This window comes from Haemaphysalis longicornis, unplaced genomic scaffold, assembly GCF_048455015.1.
Source record: "Haemaphysalis longicornis isolate Haplotype H1 unplaced genomic scaffold, Haemaphysalis longicornis Haplotype H1 scaffold_35, whole genome shotgun sequence".
Lineage (NCBI taxonomy): Eukaryota > Metazoa > Arthropoda > Arachnida > Ixodida > Ixodidae > Haemaphysalis > Haemaphysalis longicornis.
This window is the reverse complement of record NW_027526352.1, coordinates 2,560,098-2,568,545: the sequence shown is the minus strand read 5'-3', so window position 1 is coordinate 2,568,545 and position 8,448 is coordinate 2,560,098. Positions and strand designations below refer to the sequence as shown.

The window sequence follows — 8,448 nt, the reverse complement described above, 5'->3', positions numbered from 1 at the left end:
TCTCGGGGCATACAACATTACCAGGGGAATAGGTTTTACGAGAAATGTTTATTTTATTACAATCATGGACAGGACAGCCAACCCAAATTTAGTATACCTGCATTCAAAACTCTAGAAAGAGCATACAAACGGCAATGCTTCGACATTGGCGGCAGCGGCAGCGACGAAGAAGCAGCATCGAAGCCGCATTCACTGATATTGCAGATACGCCACGACACCGACTGTCCGGGCACGTGCGCACTGCTGGCACTACGGAGCTGCGCGGACCTTCCTGGACTGTACCTTTCTGCGCCGCGACGACTGACACGGAGCGCTGATTTCGACGGCAAAGGCTACAAATACGGCGGACCTGAACTGGATGGTCACATTGGCGGCAGCGGCAGCGACGAAGAAGCAGCATCTAAGCCGCATTCACTGATATTGCAGGTTAGTGAAGTCAGATCCACATGTCTGTGCTTTATATGTAAATTTTCTACTGCTGCTGCTGCCGCCGCCGGTGTGTAAACGACTGTGACAATGCTTCCAACTTTGAAATGTTCTTCGTGTTGCACAGATTGTAGTGAGCCAGGGTGTACTATTGACTGTAGTGAGTGTGGTTCCAAATATCACACCGGGAAATGCGCTGGAATTTCTGATGCCACGCTTAGGGCAAAGGGAGATGATTATCGAAAGGCCTGGCGCTGCAGCACTTGCAGACGCTCGAAGACGCGCTCGCAGACTTTGCAACAAGCACAAAGCGGAAATCCCGCGGGGGATGAGAGTATGGACATAAAAGTCTGGATGAAGGCAATTAACGATAAGCTCGACCAGCTACTGCCACTGAAAGAAACAATTGACGGTATTGAGGATGCACTGCAGGTGTTAAGCGACCTATATGACAACGTGATCTCACGCAGAGAGCAGAACTAACGCGAGGTAAATGAACTAAAACAGAGGGTGGAAAGGATTGAGGCACGAGACAGTGAAGTAGCCCAATTATTAGATGACCTTGACAACCTCGAATGGAGGAACCGTCGCCTCAACCTTGAATTTCATGGCATCCCAGAGACTGTGAACGAAAATCTAATGGATAAGGTAAATGCACTTACAGCCAAAAGCAAACTTCCAGCGCTGACGGAACGTGATGTAGTGACAGTTCACCGTTTGCCAGCCACAAAGGATAAAACGGCAGGCATCATTTGCCGGTTCGCTCGGCAGGCTGATAGGGATGCATGGTGGCTAAACCGAAAGAAACTGCAAGAGACAGACGGCACAATCTTCATTCTTGAAAACCTAACAAAAAGAACTCGAGCACTGCTGTTCGAAGCTAAAACCTGGGCAAAGGTCAAAAATTACAAATACGTCTGGCACAGCAATAACCGAGTTCTGGTGCGAAAGGCTGACGGTCTGAAGACTCTGAACAAGCAAGTCGTCAGAAGTGCTGACGACTTGGACAAGCTCATGTAAAACAGTACACAAAACAGAAAAAAACAGCAATCCCAAGGCAGAATCACTTCCAGAATCATGTAGGCCAATCGTTCTTTCAGTCTTTTAAATGTTTCCACTTAAACATAAGATCAGTCCGCAACAGGAAACTAGGCCTCGAGGAAATGAACGAGCCACTAGACTCTGTGCTTCTTACAGAAACGTGGTCAAGAGATAGCACAGATGTGTATCAGCTTGCTGGGTATAAAACGTACTACTTAAATCGCTCTGTTGTACGGGGTGGAGGTGTAAGTATTTTGGTCAAACATATGTACGATTGTGAATTACTCGAAGATTTTTCGATTCTAAACCAGGACTTCGAAATTTTAACTGTTCGCATGCAAAGCTACTTGTTGGTTGTGTGTTATCGGCCTCTAAACGGAAAGATAGCACCTTTTCTGGGCTACCTGGAAACCCTTTTCTGGTTTGTAAATATGAATCATTATAATATTATACTAGGTGGGGACATTAACATTGATATGATGAATACTTCTTTGCAAACAAACAACCTATGTGTTCTAATGAATACTTATGGTGTTAGAAACACAATTGATACGCCGACGAGAGTGACAGAAGGTTCATCCTCATTGATTGACGTCTTCCTTACCAATATTGATGCAAGTATAATTAAATCAGGTGTACTGATCTCGGATCTAAGTGACCATTTTCCTATATTTCTATGCACCAAAGGTCAGTTAAGCAAACGGAAGTCACTGCGTACATATTTTGTTCAACACATGACGCAACGCAGCCTTTCCGGGTTTTATGATAAAATTGCCAACTCATCGTGGGATCAATTTCTTTTAAGTGTAGATGCAAGTCTTGCTTACGAAAAGTTTATGAAAATTCTAAAACCACTTTATCAGGAAAGTTTTCCGCTAGTAGAAGTTAAGCAGAGTACAAAAATTCGAAAACCGTGGGTAAGTGCAGAGCTTGCCGCGAGAATTCGAGAAAAAAATAACTTGTTCCAGAAGTTCATCAAAACAAAAGATAGGAAAATACTGCTACAATACAAAGCCTATCGTAATCGTCTAGATAAAAATGTAAAGAAAGCGCGACGTGAGTATTTAGATAATATTTTCAGCGCTACAGCAGGACGGATGGATGTAGTTTGGCGTAAGCTAAACACGATGTTGAACAACAAAATAGCGCCTGAAAAAGTGTCTACAATAAAGACAAACAATATAGAGCTAACGGGAAAACCCCTTGCGGATGCTTTCAATGAATACTTCACTAAAGTTGGCTACACCACCACTACTAACGACCTGGCAAACTTTCCACGAAACAGTAACTCGATGTTCCTGACTCCAGTAAGTGAAACAGAGATCATAAATATAATTTTAACTTTAAGGAACAGTCGCGCCAAAGATATCGATGGTATTCAAATAAAACCAATCAAGCATGTTGCGCCCCTGCTTGCTCCTTGTTTAGTGCATATATTTAATTTATGTTTGGAGCAGGCTGTATTTCTTACTAAAATGCAGGTCGCTCGAGTAAGCATTCTGCATAAAAAAGGTGACAAAAATGACATGGGAAATTACCGTCCCATATCAATCCTCCCGGTCTTTTCGAAAGCCTTAGAAAAAGCTATTTTACAGAAAATGTCCGTCTTTGAAGGAAAACATAAGTTCCTAACTGACTCCCACTTCGGTTTTCGCAAGAGGTTCAGTACTGAACTTGCGCTCTTAACACAGAAAGAACATATTTTAATCCAACTGGAAGATGAAAAGTTAGTATTGGGCCTATATATTGATTTCTCGAAGGCTTTCGACACTATAAACCATGAGCTGCTGATTAGGAAGCTAGAACATTACGGCATTCGGGGAAAAGCCGGCGCTCTTATTGAACACTACCTAAAACATCGTACTCAAATTGTAGCCATAGATGACTGTCTCTCCGATCCACTTCAGGTTTCACATGGCGTGCCACAAGGTAGCATCCTAGGCACTCTTCTCTTTAATATGTACGTGAACGATGTCTACAGTAATGCCCCGTCGGCTCTCTTTATAAATTATGCTGAAGATACAAGTATTTTCTTTTCCGGGCAATCAAGCGATGAGTTAATAGCTGCAGCAAATGAAGCACTAATTAAACTTGACGAATGGACCCACAAAAATAGCTTAAGAATAAACGTTCAGAAAACGAAAGCAGTCATATTTCATACTAAAAACAAAAACACAGTTGCACAAACTCAAATTTTACTGCAGTCGACTCCTGTTGAATTTGTACCTAGCTTTAAGATTCTCGTCATTATTTTTCAAGAAACCATGTCGTGGGATGCCCACATCGACTTCATTTCAAAAACGTTATCTCAGTTAGTAGGCATAGTCTCTCGCAACCGCCATGTATTCCCTCGCCATATTCTGATGTTGATTGACAATAGCCTTTTCTCTTCTAGGCTCAACTACTGTCACTTGGTATGGGCGTCAACAACTAAATCTAATGTAGACAGACTACTCACTCTACAAAAAAAGTTTTTATGAGCTGTTGAAAACGTAGCGATGCATCATCATACAAGCGACTTATTCACAAAATACAATATTGTCCCAGCCACGAAATGTTACGACTATCGACTTTGCAAGGTATTTAAACAAGAAAGTATACGCGGTGATGGTTTCATTCAGAAAATAGCTAAACTGGAAAAAAAATGTAGAAACATATAAGACACGTCATTTTGAGCCATGGAAAATCACGACTTCTAGAACTACATGTGGTCTACAAATGTTAAAAAACAGACCACCTCGGCTATTAAACAGTTTGGATGCTAGAAACGTCAAGCTCCAGAACATCAGTTTTATGGCATTGCGAGACAATTTCAAAATGTAGTACATGCCTTTTTTTTTGCCTGTCTCAATCTGTTATTGGCTAATTCGTCACGTTCAGCTATAGTGGTGTTAGTTCGTACATCGTGTTAATTTTTTTTTGTGTCAATATGCTAATTTTGTGTGCGCGCACTATCAGGCGCAGATATGTAATAAAATAAATGTCGTAGTTATGATTTAATGTTAGGCAGCGTGCCTAACACTAATTGTACAGTGATATTTCGTGTTTTTTTTCATTTCGAAAAAAAAGGCTGTTTTATTGCTCTGGTTGTGTATCCTGCCTTTATGTATCATGCCCATGTTTGCCAATTTTATACATCATGTCATCACGAATTTTATGTATCATGCCAATGAAGGGGGCCTGCGGCCTTGTCAAGCTGACTTCTTTCAGCTTTTTCCGCAGGTTTCCTACATCATGCAACTGATGTGAAATAAAGTCCTATTCTATTCTATTCTATATACAAAGTGTTATGAAATAGTCAGACAAGGAACCACCAAATGCAATATTAACCTACTGCAAACGTCTAGGCATTAGCTTCAGAGGGCTTCCGGAAAGCATTCATGGTGAGTAAGGATGACTAATAACGAAGGCAAGCAGTTCCATTCCCAACCAGTTTGTGGGAACAAAAGAACAGTATTTTACTGCTTTCTGGTGCAGAATATCAACCTTATGCTGCTGGTTAAGTCTTTCGTATATGAAAGTGGATGGTTTTAGCCAAAGATATTTAGTTACCACCAACCTCGGTTTATTAGTGTAGCCGTGATGTTGCACCTGGTGTTAAAGGTATGCTACAACACAATGTCACCGAGGGGGATGGAAAATGCGTTGGCTTATGGTTATGGGTTCGTCATATAAAAACACGAATTCACGTAACGGTGTTGTGCATTAGGCTTGACCACATGTCCAATAAACTTGAACTTATCGGTGAAGGGTTGTTTCTATGGAGCATCGTAGGCACAACATCACAATTTTGCACGGCGCTCGGAAAGTTGTTCTCCGAACCTCGCTCAATGTGGTAGGGATCTTTTTTTAAAAAACTCTGAACGTGTAGCGTTTGCGTCACCTTTCCTTAGTTTGCATGGCTTGAGCACCGGCGTCATCGTTCTTTCCTGTTTAATTCTGAGCTGGTCATTCCCGTTTGAAACATGATCATTTTCGCGCCACGTACAAGCACCAGACCATCTTCTTTGTCACCCAGCCCCCCCGCCTTCGTCATCATCATCGTTTTTGTAAGCGGCATCTCAGTGACGTTGCATCCTCATTAGACGCGTCCTCCCGGACTCTCTTGACCCCGTCTTGGGCGTGGTTTATATGCGCGGTACTCAACACAATAGAATTTTTCTTGGCTGGATTTGTGCACGTAGTCGACGTGTCAAATGTTTTACCTATTCGTTCGATGAAGCGCGATTAGTCAGCTATGTATTGTAAGTCAGGTATGTTCAGCTATCTTCATAGTCAGCTATGTTCAAGTAACACGCTTTAGCGACATCGCTAATGTAGAAAGCGATGTTTAGGAGCTCGAGCGTATTGTCTTACCAATTGCGAGAGCTCACCCGGCTATAATATTCGAGCTAGCCCTCAGAGTGCAGATAAAATACGGGGGTCTCGTTACCGGCTGGTAATCGTCCAAGCCGGGGAAAGTGCGCTGGTAGCAGCTACTCCGTCAGCAGGAGTGGTCACATCGGAATGTTGCATGCTGAGACTTGCACGAGGAGCCCGACGGCCTGAGCGCAGCTCCAGATAGAAGCCGCTGCAGGTGCGCGAAAAATATTGGGAGAGTACGGTGCGCGCCGGAGCTATTGCTGCTTTTATCTGCTACTGAACTGGTCATTCTTGTATGAAAACACCTCGTCACCATGTCGCTTGAAACCCCACATACAGGCCATTGTTGCTCTTCGTTAGTTTCGATCAGTCATGGGCACGTCACCGAAAAAAAGTAAGTGTTACAGTTACTGTCACCTAACCCAAAAAAGTAGCTTCGTTACAGTAACAGTTACGAAGTTTCCAAAAATAACTAGTTACAGTTATAGTTACTCTAAAAACTTCACGTCGTTACTTTTCTTTTACTGCATATAACTAAATATTAGATAAGAAGATTTAGCTTAATAAATAGAAATATACAAAGGCATTGGGGCCCAGATAGCGGTTGCACTTGATCTGTGTAGACAGAAATGGTTGACGAACGTTTAGAAAAAGTACGAACGCGCAGGCCGAATTTATACTATGCTGAGCTTAAGGACAAAACAGACAACACAATCATCGTCAACTAAATTTATTTTCAACTGCAGTGTTGTCGCTTGACCCCCTTGCATAGTGATCGAAAAGTGGAAAAGGGGGGTTGGGGGTGGTGGATCGCCGGAAGGCCCTTTGGAGGAAAAGGGAAACGGATTTGTAAGTACTTCGGTTATCGATGTGTTTTTGAAAGACACTAAAAAAGCGCCGTGTTAGAATTTTATTTCGTACTCGTCAACGAAGACGGAGACCAATTTCAGCTATTGTCGAAGCGGCGTTTGTCTGTAGGCCCTCGGAGTCGTTCTCCCGCCCCAACCCCCAGTCACGCCCACCCCTGGAATGAGACAAGGTTATTTCCAAAGGGAATAGAAACTGAACTGGACGCTTTCATGTTCTTTTTTGCATCCTCTGTCCTCGCAAAGGCGATTTTTTCGCCTCGACAGGGAAAGGGATACTGCCTTTTCTGTGCCGGTAGCAAAGTTATCGGCTTCTATGGCGTGCAGGATAGAATACCCCTTTAGGCTTTACGTGAATCCAACTTTCAAAGTCGTAATGACTCTTTAAACAAGGCAGAATATTTTACAGATGTTAAGCAAGCCCAAAAGCCACATTTCCAATACTAGTTCTTCCACCCGAACTTTACAGGAAAGAACGCGTGATAAAGTTGTCACGCAGCCATAAAACATCTTTCTGTATTCTGCACGTGTAAAAGGAAGCACGTTGAGCCGTTCATTTTATTTCAGCAGTCCTTGGCTGATAATCTGAAAACGTTTTCCTTTTATACTACCATCTTGAACATCTGTAAGGTCGCGGTATACTGTAAATGCCTACTACAGTATATTTTAGCATTCAGTGTTCCAATTGTGCAAGAAAGTGAAGTTAAAAAAAAAATTGGCGGCGAAGTGCAATTATTGGTACATTCATAACTTTATACAGCCGCTCAGCGCGGAGCTGCCCGTCATTTTGTCCCGTAAATGGTCCCGAAGTTTTGTTATCATTCGCATGCGGTCGCCGTTTCCCTTGATAAAGTTGGGTGCTGTGGGGCCATCGTCATAGTTCACATCGAATGCGGCGAGTCCGAACGCACCAGTTGCAGAACTTGCTGCACAAACCTGCAAACGAGAGTTGAAAAATTATGAAAGTAAGGAGAGAAGCCTATGTCTGAAAAATCGCACCGGGCCATCGTGAAATACACAGTTTCTGCTTTACGCGTGGAAAGTGAAAACGGAATATCCCTTTTCATGCAAGTTGTTCAGAAAGACCTCTGCGTCGAGAACAAATGCTAAGCGGCTGGCTCTTTTTTGACACACAAAGCTGATCGTGGACATAACAATAATCGAACCTAAATAAATCAGTACACCTTATGTATCTACGACGTTTCCCCAATGTTCAGAGAGAGAGAGAGAGGGAGAGAGAGAGAGAGAGAGAACTTTTATTTGAGCCACGGTTACTGAGGACTGGTGGCGGCTGGACGAAGGCCAGCCGCGACTTCGGTAGATCTGCGTACCAGGGCCTCCTGAATCTCCTGGCTAGAGCTACCCAACGCCTTTCTCCATAGCTCGCTGCTGGAGATTTGAGGGAAGGGGTCGTAAGGGCAAGCCCACATGGAATGTGCCAGAGTGGCACGTTGGCCGCATAGGGGACAGTTGGGAGACGGCAATGATGAGGGGTGGATGTGGTGTAGACGAGCTCTGCATGGGAAGGAGTGTGTTTGCAAACCCCAATGTTGAAACAACCACTCAATATCACATCAGTTTATCTTTCGTAAGTGGAAGGGGTTTGTCTCAGGGGCATAAAATTTGGTGCAGAAAAAACGGTTGGCTGATGAATATTGGAAAAAAATCCGAAACTTTTACCTGTCGTCTCAGATGGTGGACTTCGATTGTTTTTTGCATCCAAAGTTTGCCCTGTGGCAAAATATTTGAACGT

At 43.2% G+C, this 8,448-nt stretch overlaps 1 pseudogene; it reads left to right on the top strand.

Moving 5' to 3' along the window:
• The first annotated feature begins 762 nt into the window (after positions 1-762).
• Positions 763-1,446, top strand: LOC144177956 (uncharacterized; annotated as a pseudogene).
• The last annotated feature ends 7,002 nt before the right edge of the window (positions 1,447-8,448 follow it).